The sequence below is a fragment of the Protopterus annectens genome, chromosome 2.part2, assembly GCF_019279795.1.
Source record: "Protopterus annectens isolate FY-2018-M chromosome 2.part2, PAN1.0, whole genome shotgun sequence".
NCBI classification, from domain to species: Eukaryota; Metazoa; Chordata; order Ceratodontiformes; family Protopteridae; genus Protopterus; species Protopterus annectens.
The window spans coordinates 744122687-744142022 of record NC_056730.1 but is presented as its reverse complement, the minus strand read 5'-3'; the positions used below and the strand labels follow the sequence as shown (position 1 = coordinate 744142022).

Here is a 19336-nt window from a genome sequence, read left to right as displayed (position 1 = left end):
CCCCAAACCCTATGGACCCAAAGACAGGTTTAGATTTCATGATCCCCCCAGGGGGAGAGGGGGACGATGAAGTTAATAAATGGGATTTTTCTACAGGAAAGGGAAAAGGAAGGAATCAAATAAAAACCAGTGGGAAAGGGAAGGTATAACACTTGGTGTAACCTTATCTTACAATGGTTTCAAGATTTTTAACCTCAGTGGGATAGAAATTAAACCAGAACATTTTCATTTGTTCATTAAAGGTTTTAAATTTGTTCCAGCTAGGGGCTTTGACGTATGTGATGCTATTATAGAATTAAAACATTATGTCAGAAAAATTTATTTTCTTTAATATTTGAACAACAACATACAAATGGGGAAGAGAAGTTTAGACAGGCAAGTATCTATAACCCACGTTTACATCCTGCCTTACAAGTTTTTGAGGCCGCATGTACTTCTGACATCTATATACTTAGTATGGATAAAAAAAGTAAGAAAAAATGTGGTTATACAACTAATTTAACTTAAAAAAAAAAAAAGAAATATTAGATGGCTTGTGTAGGAATAGAGAAATCCGAATTATGAAACCAGATAAAGGGGGAGGAATAGTGCTTGTGAACGCATTAGATTATTTGAGTAAAATCTTAAAATGCTGTATGATAACACCATTTATGTGCCAGTGTCTACCAATGAAATAAACATTTCCTATAGGAAAATTGATTTGGCCATTGAAGAATTGATACTGGAAAATAGATTAGATCTAAAGGTACAGGGAATCTTGCAGAACAAAAAACCAAGGATTGCATCCTTTTTTGGCATTGCTAAGATTCACAAGAGCACTATAGATCCCTCCCCTATAAACCTATTGTTTCTGGTGAGGAATCAAAAACATATCCTATAGCTACCTTCCTGGGTTATTCTTTAAAACATATAACAAAAGACTATGAACATTTCTGAAAGATTCCTGGGATTTCTTGAATAGTTTAACATTAACAACATATAAAGGGGAAACATGCTTTTTGACCATTGATGTGGTCGACCTTTTTTCATGTATTCCAGTGAAGGAAGGTCTGGACATGTTCCTGGACCAATTACGTGAGAAAAATTCCACTTGCAGGGTAGACGTAGATGTACTAGTGGAACTCATGAGGATTGTACTGGAGAACAACTTAATTTATTTTGAAGGGAAGATCTTTGAACAGATCAAAGGTGTAGCTATGGGGGCAGCTTGTGCCCCCATATACGCCAATTTGGTTCTATTCAAGTAGGAAAATAGTTACATTTTTGGTTCTATGTACTGGAAGCACATTAAATTATATAGACATTTTTTGGATGACATTTTTATTATCTGGGAAGGGCCAGAGGAATTAGTAGCTCCCTTCATAACATATTTCAATTCTACTACAGATTTTTTGAGGTTTACATGTAAAGTAGATTCTAATAAAATGGACTACTTGGATGTTAGGATAGAAAAATATGAAGGAAATTTAAAATCTAAAATACATTGAAAAGATACTTTTAGTAATTCATATCTTCCATACACGAGTGCACACCCCTGGAAGCAAAAAAGAAGTATAGTAAAAGGTCAGATGGTCAGGGTGGCCAGAATGACCTCAGACAAAAATTACTTCCTTTCTGAAATTGAATTAATTTCAGAGTTTTTTAGGGGTAGAGGTTATCCAGACAACTTAATAGTAGAAACAGCATTGGAAATTATTAGGGGATGGGGTGTAAAATATGTTCCCCTATTAGGTAACACCCAATACAATCCAAAAACTAATAATGATGTAGAGAATAACTACGGAAGAGCACTGGTAATTCAGTATAACAGCTTCTCAAAGGAGGTTAAAAAGATAGTAGAATCTAACTGGAGGATGCTTAGACATAATCAAGATATTGTGGATAGGGCAGGTAATACACCCCGTTATGTATACAAGACAGGGATGAATTTGAAGAAAATGTTTGAGAAGAATAAAAAGGTAGTGGAAAAACAAATAGGAATTGGAACAAAAAATGTGGTAGGTGTCCATATTGTAGGTACATCATTGACAAGGAGCAAATAGTACTGGAAAATAATATGAATAGTACGATTACATTTATGAAAGGTAATTGTCAGACAAGGGGTATAGTCTACTTAGCTCTCTGCAAGGACTACCCTAGTTTATATGTGGGAAAATCTGAAAGGACATTAAATAAAAGAATATATGAACACACTTATAACATAAAAAAGAAAAATATGAATAATGCATTATACAAACACCTACACACAGAAACAACACATAAAGGGTTTATGTTTGGAATTCTTGAACATGTGGTAGCCGACCCCAGGGGGGGAGACTGGGAAAACTGGTTGTGTTGCAGGGAAACATATTGGCAAATTAAATTGAATGCAAACAACCACCCAGGACTCAATGACCACATATCAATTAAACCATATATAATTAAAAAAGCAAAAAATATATAGTTATTAGTATTGAGTACACTGTAACATTGGGATTTGAAAGTGTATGTAAATTCCTTTAGGTGAAATTTATACATTTGAAACTGAGAAAATGAATTTTAAAATAATGTTTCACACTTTTTATTTAAGGTTTTTTATGTTGATGGATGATGTTGTTTGTATATTTTTATATGCTTTATTAATTTTACAACTTCATGGAGTTTAATTTAAAGTAAATTTATGAGGAGAGAGGAATGTCTCTTTAAGAAAATGTTGGCGCCTTTTTTAAGGAGAGAGTATATATGATGATGTATTAATTGTTGTTTTTCTTACACTTGAAAAAGCCCAGCATTGTAGCAGGGTGAAAGCACTTGTATATTATCTTGACTTTGGAATTAAATAACTTATAGCCTTTTCTGGCGTGTCCAGACAATATTTTTGTTGGAAGGTATTTGCACTATATGGTCTGTGTGTTTTCACGTTTTTTTACAAACTTAAAGTTCTGTTCAAACTTGGGGACAGAGCATGGTTTTTGGAGACAAAACCTCTCACCCGAAAATTATACTACCTTTATCCTCCTATGTAATCTAGCTAAGCAAGCCAAACACAGGCAAAAATCCAACTACTTCAAAAACAAACAACATGTCCTACTTTGCAAACCCAAACATTTCTTGCAGAAAGTAAATCTTCTCACAGAACAAAAATCCACAGATCCTACCTCCTCCCCATCACCATCCAGCATACATCCTCCTAGGAAGCTGACTAGTGCCTGATGCTAGTTGAGGGAGCCCAATTAAAAAAAAAAATAATAATATATATATATATATATATATATATATATATGAGAGAGGGAGAGTCAGTTCTGTTCTTTCATTGGACAAACCAAGACCTCTTTACACTTTCTACATTAATGTGGCAAAACACAGAATGACTATAAACTATAAATAACAAACATACAAAACTGTACAAAAGTAGTTGAGTAAGAAATGCTTGGGGTGGTAACGAATGGTCTCAAAGGGTTGCTTATATACATGGACTATGCTTGACGAGTGAACCACAAGTACAGCTACTGAAAACTCATTGGAAGAGGTATAAGAAGACAGAGGGCAGGCAGAGATACCAATAAGTGCGTGTGTGGGTCTGTGTGTTTGTGAACCCATGGGCAGAAAGCAAAGCTCTGCTGTTCAACCTTCCCTGATTTTGACTCCTTCCAAAAATATTTGATTTTCTGGTAAATTAATAAGGATTGCAGTCAGTCAATAATCCTGATCATTCTTCTTCTTTCGGCTGCTCCCGTTAGGGGTCGCCACAGTGGATCATCTGTTTCCATTTCTTCTTGTCCTCTGCATCATGCTCTGTCACACCAGCCACCTGCATGTCCTCTCTCACCACATCCATAAACCTTATCTTAGGCCTTCCTCTTTTCCTGTTACCTGGCAGCTTCATCCTTAGCATCTTTTTCCCAATATACTCTGCATCCCTCCTCAGCACATGTCCAAACCAATGTAAACTTGCTTCTCTGGCTTTGTCTCCAAACCTTCCAACCTGGGCTGACCCTCTAATGTACTTATTCCTAATTCTGTCCACCCTCGTTACACCCAGTGCAAATCTTAACATCTTTAACTCTGCCATGTCCAGCTCTGACTCCTGCCTTTTTGTCAATGCCATTGTCTCCAACCCATATAACATAGCTGGTCTCACTACCCTCTTGTAGACCTTCCCTTTCACTCTTAATGGTACTCGTCTGTCACAAATCACTCCTGACACTCTTCTCCACCCACTCCATCCTGCCTGTACTCTCTTCTTCACCTCTCTTCCACACTCACCATTACTCTGAACTGTTGATCCCAAGTATTTAAACTCATCCACCTTTGCCACCTCTACTCCCTGTATCCTCACCATTCCTCTATCCTCCCTCTCATTCACACACATATATTCTGTCTTAGTCCTGCTGACCTTCATTCCTCTTCTCTCTAGAGCAAATTTCCACATCTCCAGGGTCTCCCCCACCTGTTCCCTACTCTCACTACAGATCACAATGTCATCTGCAAACATCATAGTCCACGGGGACTCCTGTCTGATCTCGTCTGTCAACCTATCCATCACCATTGCAAATAAGATAAAAAAATTATTAAAGTTTCATTTTTTTTTTATTGTTCAGAAAATGCATGTTGATGCAACACCTGTTGTTTTATTAACTTTTTTAGTAAGTTTGTGTTTCTACCTCTCATCCGTTCCCAGTTTTGCATCACATTTCTGATTTTGCTGTACTTTGTAAAACGTTTTATTTATTTTTTGTTAATTAATGATGATTACATTCAGTTAATAATACCAGCCAGAGTTTCATAGTTCTTACTTTTAAAAAAATGCATGTCCATGTATTACTTGTTCTGTTAACTTTTTAAGTAAATTACAGGTGTTTGTTACTTACAGTAGAGGCTTAAGGCTCTGATAGGTTAACTAAGTGCTTCCTGTAGTCAAAAAGTACAGGATTTGATTTTTTTACCATATCCATTTACCTTTTCTACAACTTTGATTAAGTCAGTTAAGCAGCCATTTCTCCTGGGAACACCCTGAAAACGGCTACTTTGTCAAGTGGGTTTACCCAGTTTACAAATACATAAAATAATATTTAAAATCTGTCCCTTTTCGGGCCTCTGTGCTGCCATTATTTTTGGCTTTGTCTTAAATTCTTGAACAAAGAAGATATAAGGCCTTTTGGGATGTCCCTTGCAAACTCAGTGGCTTTCAGACAAAGAGCTGTCAATTGCAGCTATTAAATAAGGACAAAAATGTGAGTTTTGGGCAACACATGCTTCAGAAAATGGTTCTTAATGCAAACTTGTTATACTACCAAATTTTCTAAGCATATAAGTGCAATATCTCATCTTTTTCTGATTTTGGTTCTTTGTCTCTGATTTTTGAGCTAAGAGGTTGGGATGGAAAGGGAGTGTAGCAGGTTGCCTTGTATAGTGGCTACGCCTCACACACCCCCCACACACCCCCTCTTACTACATATACTAACTTCAGGGTCGCACTGCACTGGGGAAAAGGTGATATATAACTTTCAGTGAAATGTGTTTCAGTGAATTAAGCTTTCAGTGAAAAGTGCACACTAATTTGACTTTCAGTGAAATGTGCATTCAGTGAAATGTCCTAGTCCCTTATATATATATATATATATATATATATATATATATATACATACACACACACACACACACACACACACACACACACACACACACGTGTGTGTGTGTGTGTGTGTGTGTGTGTGTGTGTGTGTGTGTGTGTGTGTGTGAAGACTCTTTTTCTGTATCCCAGAGGAATTGCTAGTAATAAAAAGGAGCATCATTATATGAGCAGTGTTCTTTGGTTTCCTTGTTTTACTGATTGTTGACAGTGTGTTTATTATTTATTTGTGAATATACTCGACAACATGAAGTCCATGAGTTTAATGTTAAAAGTTTAATTCTTAGTACATTTTAATTTAGCTTTTTTGTAGTCATGTAGGTGTGGAAAGCGCGTTGATATGTCACAATAGTGCCCGTCTGCTCTTTCGGTGTAGAATATTATTGTGAGCTGTTAATGGGCTGCTTCTTGTACTGCAGGGTTTGATTCACTCAACCTCTGTCTGTTTACTCTAACCAAGTCAATTTAACAGACAGTGCTCCTGGGCTGTCCTAGGCTGTTAGCAAATGCACTAAATATTGTCTATGAATCCCTGCACTCTTCACTTGGACATAATTACTGCTTCAGTTCATTCTATTTGAATATAAATCCCAGCACATCTGTTGTACAGGGATGGCTTAGCAGATATAGTTTCAATAAATGGGAGTTCCACGGGAAAATAAGTTTTGCTGTTACTTATTCGATTTTCAGTCTGAGCATTTTGCTGTCTTATTTAGCAAATGGCTGTCAATGTTTTTGAATTGAATTTTGAAATGTTGTTGTTGTTGTTGTTATTGTCTCTTTTGGCTTTTCCCGGTTAGGGGTCGCCACAGCGGAACTCCGGTCCGCTAATGATTGGCAGTAGATTTTTACATGCCGAGTTGCTGGCCCTTATGCACAACCTTCAATGAAGGTGCGCCCATTCACGCATGTCTCCACACAGAAGACGTTCTAGCTGAGAATCGAACAGGACATCTTACTGTGAGGCAACAATGCTAACACAGCACCACCACCGCAGTTGAACTGAATTTTGAAATAAAAGTTTTAAATTAAATCCAAATCTCTGTGATCACTTTAAAAGTAAAGAAGAAAACAGAATGCACACTAACAGTTTGAACAGTTTTATGGTAAATGGGAACAGACTGCCAAGTAATGGCATAGTGGTATGACTAAGAGGCCCCATATGAATATAGCTTACATTTATAAATTAGCACGGCCTAGTGTTCTTTGTCTAAATGTTCGTTAGACAGAAGATGGCTATCTCTTTCAGTTATTATCAGTGAGTGATTTACTTTTGTGTACTAACCAAGATTCATGATCCAATACAATTCTTGCACACTGGTGATACTTTAGTTAAGATGTTAAGGAAAGGTAAACAGTACTGAAATACTGCAATGTGCCACTCAATGTTATCCAAAAAAGGTGACCAGCCTGTGGAACTAACTGCATATCTAAAGGTTGCTACATTAAAATTTTTCAAGTTTCTAGAAAAATAGTACCTCTAAACCTTGTGAATTGTTGGTTGACTCCTCAAATCAAAAGTTGTCCAGTAATCACTGATAGTACCTGTCATTAACACCAGACAAAATAACACTTGTGTGAGATGAAATAAGATCCAGTCAAGTGCTTTCTAACATTTGAACATCTTGTCTGGTTATGTAGGTAATAATGTCATAAAGTCCACACAAACGAAATTCTGGTGACAAAAACTACAGATGGATTTGCTTCTAGTTGATGTTAAGGTCACCCATGATAATTAGTTCACAGCTAAAGATATTCCAGTGAAGAGACACATCTGAATTACAGGCGTTAGTAGCTGGTGGAATACATACACATACATGTGTGAGAGAAGTCAGCTTGAATTTGTTTGTTCTGATGTACAGTAATAAGTATTCTTTTTGCGGTTCGCTAATAATTTGTTTTCTGACAAGAAGCAGGCAATTGCCCCATGGTAAAGAGAGTCATTTCAATATCTTTATTAGCCTGATTCAGCAACATTTGGGATGTCTGACTGGTAAAGGTAAGGTCATGCAAGAATTAAGAGCATTTCATTATAGCTACTCCAGGCACTGATATGAACAGTCTGGATGTCTTCTGCTTTAGCCCAGTCATACTTGGTTGGATCAGTTATGATACTGTTATGTAGAGGACCAGTATATGGTCTGATGTCACATAACAGAAGAAAAGAAATGGAACATGGAATGAGGTAGGTTGGATACAGAAATGTAAGCTGTCTTCTTTTCTCATTACTCTATGTCTTGACAATTAGAAAAGTGAAGTTGAGAAGCAGTCAAAAGCTGAAGCAATCTACTGAAAGCATACATCAAAAACAAATTATTTTATTTATTTATTTATTTACTATTTGTTGACTGGATAAATGGGATGGGCTGTTGACTCTTTTCAGCCATGACCCAAGCTTGATAGAACAAACATAACATATTGCAAAGAACAGACATGCGCAAATGTTGAAATGCACAATACAACTGAGGAGGATAATTCAGAAAACAATTTAACAGTACAAAATACAATGGAAGATAGAACAAACAGAGGCATCATACATAAACATTATAAACAGTGGTAGGTATCCATTGCCTTATAATACTCTCAGATGTTTTCAATAATAAAATGTTTTTGCAGTGCCTTCTTGAAATCTTTCACTGAAGATATTGATTTAATTTCAATAGGCAAATGTTTCCAAGAGGCTGGTCCTAGCCGAGTAAAAGCTTTTCCCCCTGTTTTATTTTTGAGGGGTAGTCTGATTAGTGCTATACCAACATACTAGATGTTTCTTAGGGAATATTGTTCCCTGAATGATAATTTAGATCTTAGAGGTGATTAGTATTCTAGCTTTAATATCTGGAACAGAACACAATTAAAGAGATGAGAAGCCCAAACAGTTGCAGGTAGTCTGTGTAAATCCTTGATGAGATTACAGTAGTTTGAAAATCTGTCAACAGTGCAAATAAAAAATGTTTTCAGCAATCTGTATTCTTTGAGTATGTAAGAGGAATGCAGGGCTAGTAAGGGTACATCATATTTAAGTTTGAGTAGAAATATGCTTTTAGCAATTTGTCCTGGCTGGTGATGAAAGGGTATGACAGATCCTATAGCAAACCTTGTGAAATTACTTTATTTGTAATATTGTCAGTGTGGTTTATGAAGTGAGAGACTGCTCATGAGTTAAACCTAAGTATTACCATTCACTGAAATTAGGGATTGCATTACCCATAGTGTCTCTGAGAATGATGGCAGTTAATCTTGATTTTTGAGAAGGGGGGGGCACTTACAGCATTACATTTGTTTTTGTTTTTTTTTTGAGCTGACAAGTAGTTTGTTATTGGCTGCACAAATGTAAAGTTTAGATGAGGTTACCTATAGTTTGTCCATTTTTATCAGATTTATTGGCGTCCAAAAGTAAAATATCATAAGCATACAGAAGGAGCTTGAGGGTAATCTTCTGTTATATAACTAATAAGTAAAAAAAAAGGGTCTAAGAACAGAACCTTAGGGTACTCCAGTACCAAAGATTCCAGTTGCAGCCAAATGATAGTCAGCATAAATGTGGAAGGATCTTTTTGGGAAATAATTTTTAAACCATGTAATCATATTTTCACCAAAGTTATGCCTTTTAAGTTTTTACAACAACATTTCATGGTTAATCGTCTCAGAGGCACAAGTCATATCAACAAAGACTCTTGCTATAATAAGTTTATCATTCCATATTATAGTAAATACTACTGGTTGCAGAAAATAGTGCACTGGAGGTGCTAAAGGCACTGTGAAATATATGTTGATGACCTGAAATAAGGCCACAGCTATTAATGCATCTAAATGAATTCTTGTAGAGAGATTTTTTTTGAATTGTTTGCAATAGGGAGAAGATTAGAAGTATACCAGACATCTATGAAGTCTTTGGGGAGGGTACCCTTGGAAGGGGAATAATAAACAAATGATCCAATACCTGATGTACGTGAGAGATTAAAAATGTGGGTTACTGGTTTGGCAAAGTAATTAGACTCTTTTGTGAATTTACTGAAGAATGAGTTCAAGTGCTGTTAATGCAAGTTCCCAACCAACATAATGCAGCTACAGTGAAACAGGGGAAATACCTATGTTCAAGTTCCAGTTTGTCAGATTCCGTCTAAAAACTAGGTGCAGTGGAAGAGCAAAGTGTTCTTCACTGTGAAGTTACCTTCATTTGGAGCACTGCAATTATTTTCCATCATGCAGCAGCACATATAGCAGTCTCACAGTAAAAACAAGGATTCCTTATCTACAGTGTCAAAAAAAGCCAGGGTGATGCCCTGTATGACACATGTACATCAGTTATGTTAGGGTTAGGAGGCAGCACATGTCCACTTGTATTACTACTATCGAAAAGAGAGCAGTGCAACGAGCAGTCTACACCGGCTATCTCATAAGCTAGGCTCATAAATAAATTTGAAATACCACAAGCACAAAATAATTTCTTGTCTTCTGATGACAGAAAAAAGGAAATAAATAACTTTGCCTGAAAGAAACTAAGCATGGGAACCTGGAAAAAAACACTACCACCCACCAGCCTTAAACAGTATAAAACACTTAGAAGCACAGTCAAAAATCTAAACACAGAAAAAATACTACTTCACTAATCTACACTCAGTCATCAAACACAAACATTTTTTCTGGTCTGCAATTAACATGTTATTAATAGCAGAAGAAAACATTTACTAACTTCACTCCCATAACAACCTGACTAAAACAAAGTTTGTGCTCTAAACACCCACTTTACTGAATCAGTTACTTTTACTTCTAATCAGGATTAGTCATACAGCTTGATCCTACCATGTATTCCAATAATGGAAAAGTCAGTATTCAGACTACTAGTGTACAATACATTAAAAAATACTTTCCAAAATCAAACCAATCAACACAACAGCTGTCAATTTCCCTGGAGAATATATATCTGAAGATGGTGATGGAATTGCTTACACAAACAAGATTTTCATATAAGCAGGCCAATAACTGAACAATATGTTCCCAAAATATGGAAACATGCTTTTATTATTATTATTAGTCATAAAGTAGGTACCATGGCTGAATTAACAAACTTTAGACCTATTGTCATCAAAAATCATTGAAAAATGCAATCATACCTAATGCATTAATCACTTTACTACAAATAGCCCTATCTTACCATCTGAGCATGGTTTCTCCCCTTGGTACAGTACAAATACAGCATTACTAACTTCTCAAGATATAGTAAACAAACAAAGGAACCATGGAAACTCAGAAGCTTTAATGTTTCTTGCTCTATACAATGCTTTTGACACAGTGCTGCATCAAACTGTCCAAAAACATTAGCATTTCTACATATAAACAAAAATAAAATAAACTGGCTAACCAATTATCAATATGATAGAGCCATATCAGTAAGATGGCACCTTATGAGCTTTTCAAGCCTACAACCAGTAGGTGACCCACAAGGATCTATTTTAGGTGTCTTTCTATTCGATATATTTATCAAGGATGTGTATAAGCATGACCCAGTTCTCTGATAATTGAACATGCAGATGGCTCCATAATAATCTGCTAAGCCACAATTACCCAATTGCAAGAAACTACCCAACACGCACTACCTCTATAGAAAATACATGTCGGAACGCAACTAAAACTAAATACCAGTAAAGCCAAACTCATACTGTTCACATCAACTGCATTTCCAACACATGTCTAACAATCTGAATATCTAGTCTACAACACATAACAGCTTTAAACAGGCATCCAAAAAGCTATCACAGACAATGAACTAAATATGAACACATTCAATAAGTAAAATCTAAAACTGACAAAAAACTAGGTATGTTATAAAAACATACCCTTTCCTCACTAATTATGTTTGGCAAACAACTGCCGCAGCATTGCTACATTCCACTCTCCAATATGCCTCATTATCCCTGAAAAACAGAAAAAATAAAATGCAGAAGCTGGAACAGACCTACAATAGAATAGCTACATTTGCAACAATTAATCACAAAAGAACTAATCGCTATGAACTTCACATAAAGTTAACAGTTCTACCCTGCAGGGCTACATTCTACTAACTCAACTCAAAATCATTATTCACCAACCACAAAAAATCCTGTATTCCAAACACAAAATACCTCAAAACCACTTGGATCGTGACAAAAATGTCTTTTGAATATAACCAAGTCCTACAATCACTCAGATGATTCTTTATATTTTGTTGTAAGTAAACAATGTAATTCTAGTCTACTAGAAACTAAACATTAGAAAAACATTAAATATTTTACTTTACACCTCAAAAACTATTAAAAAACACTGTCATTGTGAACAAAATTAATTCTCATCTTCAGTGGCATATATTTGCATATACTTTCAGTTACATTGTTATACTACTAATACCCTTACTTGCATTCTATGATAACACAGCCTCTCAAATAATTGTAACCATAATACAAAAACACCTTCTTATATTACTTACATCCTACATACTTAACACCTTTTCCTGAACTTATTTATTGATTTTTCTATTTTAAATATGACATACTAAAGATTATATTAAGGCCAACTTTCAGCTACCAATGTTCGCATCATTATATTTTAAGCTACTAATCAAAACATTAACTGCCACCAAAAGTAATTATTACATCAAATCTAATGTGTACAGTATATGTAATATATGTAAAGCAGTACATGTAAAGCAAAACTTCCATGTATAATAGTCTGTATTAGTATGTTATAATCCTTTTTTGAACATGTTTGATGTTTGTTTTTAATGTATTCTTTGTTTCAGAGCTTTTCTTTGGGTTGCTTTAACAGCTTTATAGAGTAATGTTATTTCTGTAATCATTTAACTGTATGACGTTAAAAAAAAACACTGGATATATATGCTGTTGAATTAAATGCTTTAATGTTTTTATAAATGCTTGTCATACCAATATTGTAACTAACTTTATACTCTGTAAATACTTTCTGATACAATGTTATACTGTATTATTTCTTTGTAACTTTACTTGGAGCTACCTTTATACTCTGTATATACTAGCTGATATGATGTTACACTATTTCTTTGTAACAGTACTTGGAGCTTTTCTCCCCGGACCTCCACTGAAAATGGGTCTCTGACCCAATGGCTTTCCCAGTTAACAAATGTCAATAAATAAATAAATAAATTTCTCCCTGGACCACAACTGAAAACAGTCCTGAAATTGACACCGATGGCCAATCACTGTTAATAAAGAAAAATAAACAGCTAAATAAATAAACTATAATCACTGACCCTAGAGTATGCCTAACCATGATGGCATGGGAAGCACATGGTAACAGTATGCTTTGGTCTTCTGGACATCACTATGTTCGTAAGAGGGATCTCACTATCCTGGATGTAGATTCCCAAATCCTACACTCTTCAGTAGCCACTTTGAAATAAAAGCCATCAGAAAGGCCTGCATACATTTCAAATACAACAAAATGCAACTAAATAAAACTCTGTATGGGATGAGGTAAACTACTGAAAAAATCAGTAAATTAAAAGCATATCAGCTTCTTCAATAAGCAGTGAGTGAAAATGTAAGAACAATTTAAAAAATGAGAACAATGCAGATGAACAGCAGGAGGAACTTACAAAAGCCTTTTTACAAATACCACACAATGTGTATGGGAGAGTTTGGCATAATGGTTAAAGTCTTCATCGCATAGATACAAAGCAGCAACACAAACCTACTAAAATGTCGTTTTGAAAATGTAGTAAGTTAGCAGTAAAATGACTATACAGAACATCACTGACACTACAGTAGCAGAAGTAGCAGCTGTTTCACAGTATAGGGCTGAAGAATATTACATTGTATATCTTTTTCACTTTCTGTTCATTTCTGTGACAGCACAACATATGACAGTAAAATATTTGTACGTTGCATGAAATATAGCCTCAGGCTTTACAATATAAAATTATGAACTTTACAATTAAGAAGGAAGTGGGGCAGCTTGCAGAATTCTTGGAATAAAGCCAAATGCCATGGGACTATATTACAGCAGATGTAATCCTTCCATTTAAAAACAATTATCTAAGGGAATGTCTGAGAATTACAGACTGGTTCATTTGAACTATATTGCAGACAAGATGTCAGAAAAGAACACAAGAAAATGGCTAATAACCAATATTTTGGATCAGTAGGAAAGACTGGCCACCAAATTCACTTACAGTTTTATATGACATAACTACAAAGATTCCTCGAATACTCTATTTATTAAAGCATTTGACGGTTTCTTATCTAAGGCTGATTAAAAAAATCAGTACAATATGACTGCAAGGGTTGACCTCAACCAGACAGCAAAATTCAACTTCACTTAAAGATAAGTAATATAGCATCAGATGTGTATAAATCAGACTACAGACAATAGACTTATTGTGGACTTTGCTTCAGAATAATTTAATGTGGATGCTTGCTTTATGACTCGTGATAACAAAAATGTTGCAAACCATCATTAAGATATGAAAAACTATTGTAGTAGCAAACATTAAGAAATATGCCTACTACATAAATTCTTGTTAATTATAATGTGAAACACAATTTGCATTTCAAAGTCCACAAAAGAGAAGTACAACAAAGCACCACAGATGAGTAGGCCAGCAGTATGACATAAGGGAGAAGTACAACAGAACACATAAAATTGTTCTCTGCAAAAAGTAACACTACATTTGCATTATTTTAAATCCAGTCTGGCATTTCACCATGCAATGCTAATGATGTTAACATGTGCACTTCATTCATCTTGTAGCCTTGTGTTTCACTCCCTTGGTCTCCAACTGCAAGCACTATAATTCTAAACAAATCAGTTACTAACAATTCAGTATTTAAGGTTTTTATTTAACCTCTGGCATGTCCAGTTTCGAGCTCTACTGCATGTTTTTTCTCCAGATACTCTGGTTTCTATATAAAAAAAATATCTGTTCTAACTTGTCCTTATATGTAACATTTCCCCATGCTTTTATGATATAATGACTAACAGATTTCAAAGGAGAACCATTTCATTTACCAATTTAAGAAACAAGCAAATTGAGAGAAAGTTAAATATCTTTCAGATATATTAATGCTACATTGTATTTTTAAAAACTAACCAACTGTTTATCAGACAAATCTAAAATAAGTCACGCACTATTTGCCTTCTCAGTAAATGTGTAATGTTTAAGCGAAAAGGGTGGTGTAGAGTGCAACTATACTTTCCACTGTGGAAATGTATTTTACAAATATTTGCACTACTGTTGAATTTTCTGCTTATAATTCTGGTTTGGTCACATAATGATGCCTTAGTTGGATTCTGACTTGCCGAACCATATCCTTTCCTTGGACACGTAGCTGTGAAAACAGAAAAGGCATCTTCTAAAACTTAAAAAAAAAAAGAAAAAGAAAAAAAAAAAACAAGGGAACCCCTGTTTGGGGAATTTATGAATAAAGAGAATGACTGAGACTTCAATAAGGTTTTCACACTTGTCACAACTGGAGTGATTACAATGCTTTCTCACTAAAAAAATCAAGGGCCTACCTCAAAAAAACTATGCAGACTATCTCAAAACCTTGTACATCTATTCAGCATCATGCAAGCTACTAAGAGACAATCTCTACTTCTTGTATAGAGCCTCAACAGACCATATCCTGGCAGGCCTAATAAAAATTCACAACTCCAGTGATAGCACAAACACCTGCTCAAGGGATTTCCATATATATTTTTTGCAATATATATATAGAGTATTATTTATTTTATTTTACATTTGTTAACTGGGGGTGTCTGACTGAGCTAAAAAGGACCTTTTTTAGCAGAGGCCCGGGGAGAAAAGCTCCACATAGAAAAATTACAGATACATTTAGATATTTAGACATGATCAGTATACACACACAAATTACAATAGACATGTTTTTACAGTGGTATGCACCACATCAACAGTTACAGTGGGGAGAACAAACAAGAAATTATTAATTTAAATATAAAGGTAATTAATAGATTTGTAGTGTACAGCTGAAATTTGGAACATAGGTAGAATACATACATAGTACATAGGTAAAGTACATACATTGTACATTACCCATTGTTTGTGAGTAAGAGTGAAAACTATTATCAAGTATTCTTGGTTTAGTATGTGTGCCTTTAGTATGCTGGAGATATAGGTATATATCACATATAATACCTCTTCTACAGAACTGTTTTCCATGCCACATGAAGCAATATATTTCCTCTTATTCTATTTTTTCATTTCCCTGCTATAAAACATGCTTTTGTGAGGTTTTTGCGCTAGTATACAGCTCAGCAAGCTCCTGCCTGGTGCCCTGCAGAGTTCTACAGCAGCAGAGAGAAACAAAGATAGACTTTGGAGTGATTAAGTATCATTTTTCTGCATTTTCTTGCTGCCTTTAGCTAATTCCACCTAAAACGTCGATTTTCTAGAGTTTTTGTGATTTAAAAAGCTTGGTTCAGCTACATCTTCTTCTTTCTGCTGCTCCCATTAGGGGTTGCCACAGCAGATCATCTGTTTCCATTTCTTCTTGTTCTCTGCATCTTGCTCTGTCACACCAATCACCTGCATGTCCTCTCTCACCATATCCATAAAACTTATCTTAGGCCTTCCTCTTTTCCTGTTACCTAGCAGCTTCATCCTTAGCATCTTTTTCCCAATATACTCTGCATCCCTCCTCAGCACATGTCCAAACCAACATAATCTTGCCTCTCTGGCTTTGTCTCCAAACCTTCCAACATGGGCTGACCCTCTAATATACTTATTCCTAAGTCTGTCCCCCCTCGTCACACCCAGTGAAAATCTTAACATCTTTAACTCTGCCACGTCCAGCTCTGACTCCCGCCTTTTTGTCAATGCCACTCTCTCCAACCCATATAACATAGCTGGTCTCACTACCCTCTTGTAGACCTTCCCTTTCACTCTTACTGGTACTCTGTCAGAAATCACTCCTGACACTCTTCTCCAGCCACTCCATCCTGCCTGTACTCTCTTCTTCACCTCTCTTCCACACTCACCATTACTCTGAACTACTGATCCCAAGTATTTAAACTCATCCACCTTCACCACCTCTACTCGCTGCATCCTCACCATTCCTCTTTCCTCCCTCTCATTCACACACATATATTCTGTCTTAGTCCTGCTGACCTTCATTCCTCTTCTCTCTAGAGCATATCTCCACCTCTCCAGGGTCTCCTCCACCTGTTCCCTACTCTCACTGCAGATCACAATGTCATCTGCAAACATCATAGTCCACGGGGACACCTGTCTGATCTCATATGTCAATCTGTCCATCACCACTGCAAATATGAAAGGGCTCAGAGCTGATCCTTGATGTAAATCCCACCTCCACCTTAAACGCATCCGTCACTCCCACTGCAGACCTCACTGCTGTCACATTACCCTCATACATATCCTGTACCACTCTTACATACTTCTCTGACACTCCCGACTTCCTCATACAATACCACAACTCCTCTCTAGGCACCCTGTCATATGCTTTCTCTAAGTCCACAAAGATACAATGCAACTCCTTCTGACTTTCTCTGTACTTCTCCATCAACACTCTCAGAGCAAACATTGTATCTGTAGTGCTCTTTCCTGGCATGAAACCATACTGCTGATCACTAATCATCACCTCCCTTATTAACCTAGCTTTCACTACTCTTTCCCATAACATCATGCTGTGACTGATCAATTTAATCCCTCTGTAGTTACTACAGCTCTGCACATCACCCTTATTCTTAAAAATCGGTACCAAAACACTTTTTCTCCATTCCTCAGGCATCCTCTCACTTTCCAAGATTTAATTAAGCAATCTAGTTAAAAACTCCATTGCCATTTCACCTAAACACCTCCATGCTTCCACAGGTATGTCATCTGGACCAACAGCCTTTCCATTCTTCATCCTCTTCATAGCTATCCTTACTTCCTCCTTGCTAATCCAACCTTCTCTCCCTCTCATTATCTTCATTCATCAGCCCCTCAAAGTACTCTTTCCATCTGCTCAACACACTCTTCTCGCTTGTATGTTTCCCTCATTATCCTTTATCACCCTTACCTGCTGCACATCTTTACTAGCTTGGTCCCTCTGTCCAGCCAATCGGTACAGGTCTTTTTCTCCCTCCTTAGTGTCCAACCTTTCATATGCCTTATCCTTAGCCTTCGCCACCTCTCTCTTTGCCATACTCCTGTCTACTTTCTTAATCTCTCTGACAATCCCACTTCTTCTTCTTCTTCTTCATCAACCTCTTTCTCTGTATACTCCCTGTACTTCCTCATTCCACCACCAGGTCTCCCTGACCTGCTTCCTCTTTCCAGATGTCACACCAAGCACCTTTCTAGCCATCTCCCTTACTAGCTCTGCTGTAGTTACCCAGCTATTCGGTAACTTTTCACTGCCACCCAGTGCCTGTCTTAACTCTTCCCTGAACTCCACCTCACAATTACCCTTTTTCAATTTCCACCATTTGATCCTTGGTGCTGCCCTCACACTCCTCCTCCTCTTCTTGATCACCAATGTCATCCTACAAACCACCATCCTATGCTGCCTAGCTACACTTTCCACTACCACAACTTTACAGTCTCCAATCTCCTTCAGGCTGGCCCTTCTACATAAAATATAATCCACCTGTGTGCATCTCCCTCCACTCTTGTATGTCACCCTATGCTCCTCCCTCTTGTTAAAATACGTATTCACCACAGCCATGCCCATCCTTTTCACAAAATCCACTACCATCTGACCTTCTGCATTCCTTTGCTTAACACCATACCTACCCATCACTTCCTCATCCCCTCTGTTCCCTTCACCAACATGCCCATTGAAATCTGCTCCAATCACCACTCTCTCACCTTTGGGTACAGTCATCACCACTTCATCCAACTCACTCCAAAATTTTTCTTTCTTATCCATCGCACACCCAACTTGTGGAGCATATGCACTAACAACATTCATCATTACACCATCAATTTCCAGCTTCATAAACATCACTCTATCAGACACTCTTTTCACCTCCAAAACACTCTTAGCATACTGTTCCTTCAGGATAACCCCTACACCATTTCTCCTCCAATCCGCACCATGATAAAACAATTTGAACCCGCCTCCGATACAACTAGCCTTGCTCCCCTTCCATCTGGTCTCCTGCACACACAATATACCAACCTTCCTTCTGTCCATCATATCAGCTAGCTCTCTCCCTATACCAGTCATACTGCCAACATTCAAAGTTCCGAACCTCACTACTGCAGTTCTAGCCTTTACTTGCCTTCGGACATGCCTTCCCCCTCTTCTCCTCATTGTACTTATTTTACTGCCTGCACTTTAACAAAGTCGTTTTTGTGTTTACATTACCTGTTTAACTGTTGTATGCTACACACTTAAGTTTGATAGCCATTTCTTGCATTTAAAGTGTTTTTTTAATTGTATCTGCTTTATTTTCTGAAAAAAAAAAATAAATAAATAAAAAATATATACTTGTTTCCCACCTTTCTAAACTAGAATAGTCCAGTTTTCAGGTTAGTGCTGAATTCAGGGCTGTGTTACAAGTTTCCATACCTTACTTGGATAGAAGGAAGTTTCTCTGTTCACCGTGAGAGGGCGAGCTTTGAGCAGCCTATCTGTCCCTGGACAAGTGGTTTCAGCCCAGAAATTAGTAGTTTATTGGCCATTTTGGGCTAATTTCAATCTCTTTCATTTCCCTGCTATAAAACCCGCATTTGCACGGTTTTGCATG

At 36.7% G+C, this 19336-nt stretch overlaps 1 protein-coding gene across 1 annotated transcript in view; it reads right to left on the bottom strand.

Moving 5' to 3' along the window:
• The window catches only part of KIAA0825 (KIAA0825 ortholog), a 1661419-nt gene that overhangs the window by 48313 nt on the left and 1593770 nt on the right, over positions 1-19336 (bottom strand). The window lies entirely within an intron of this gene.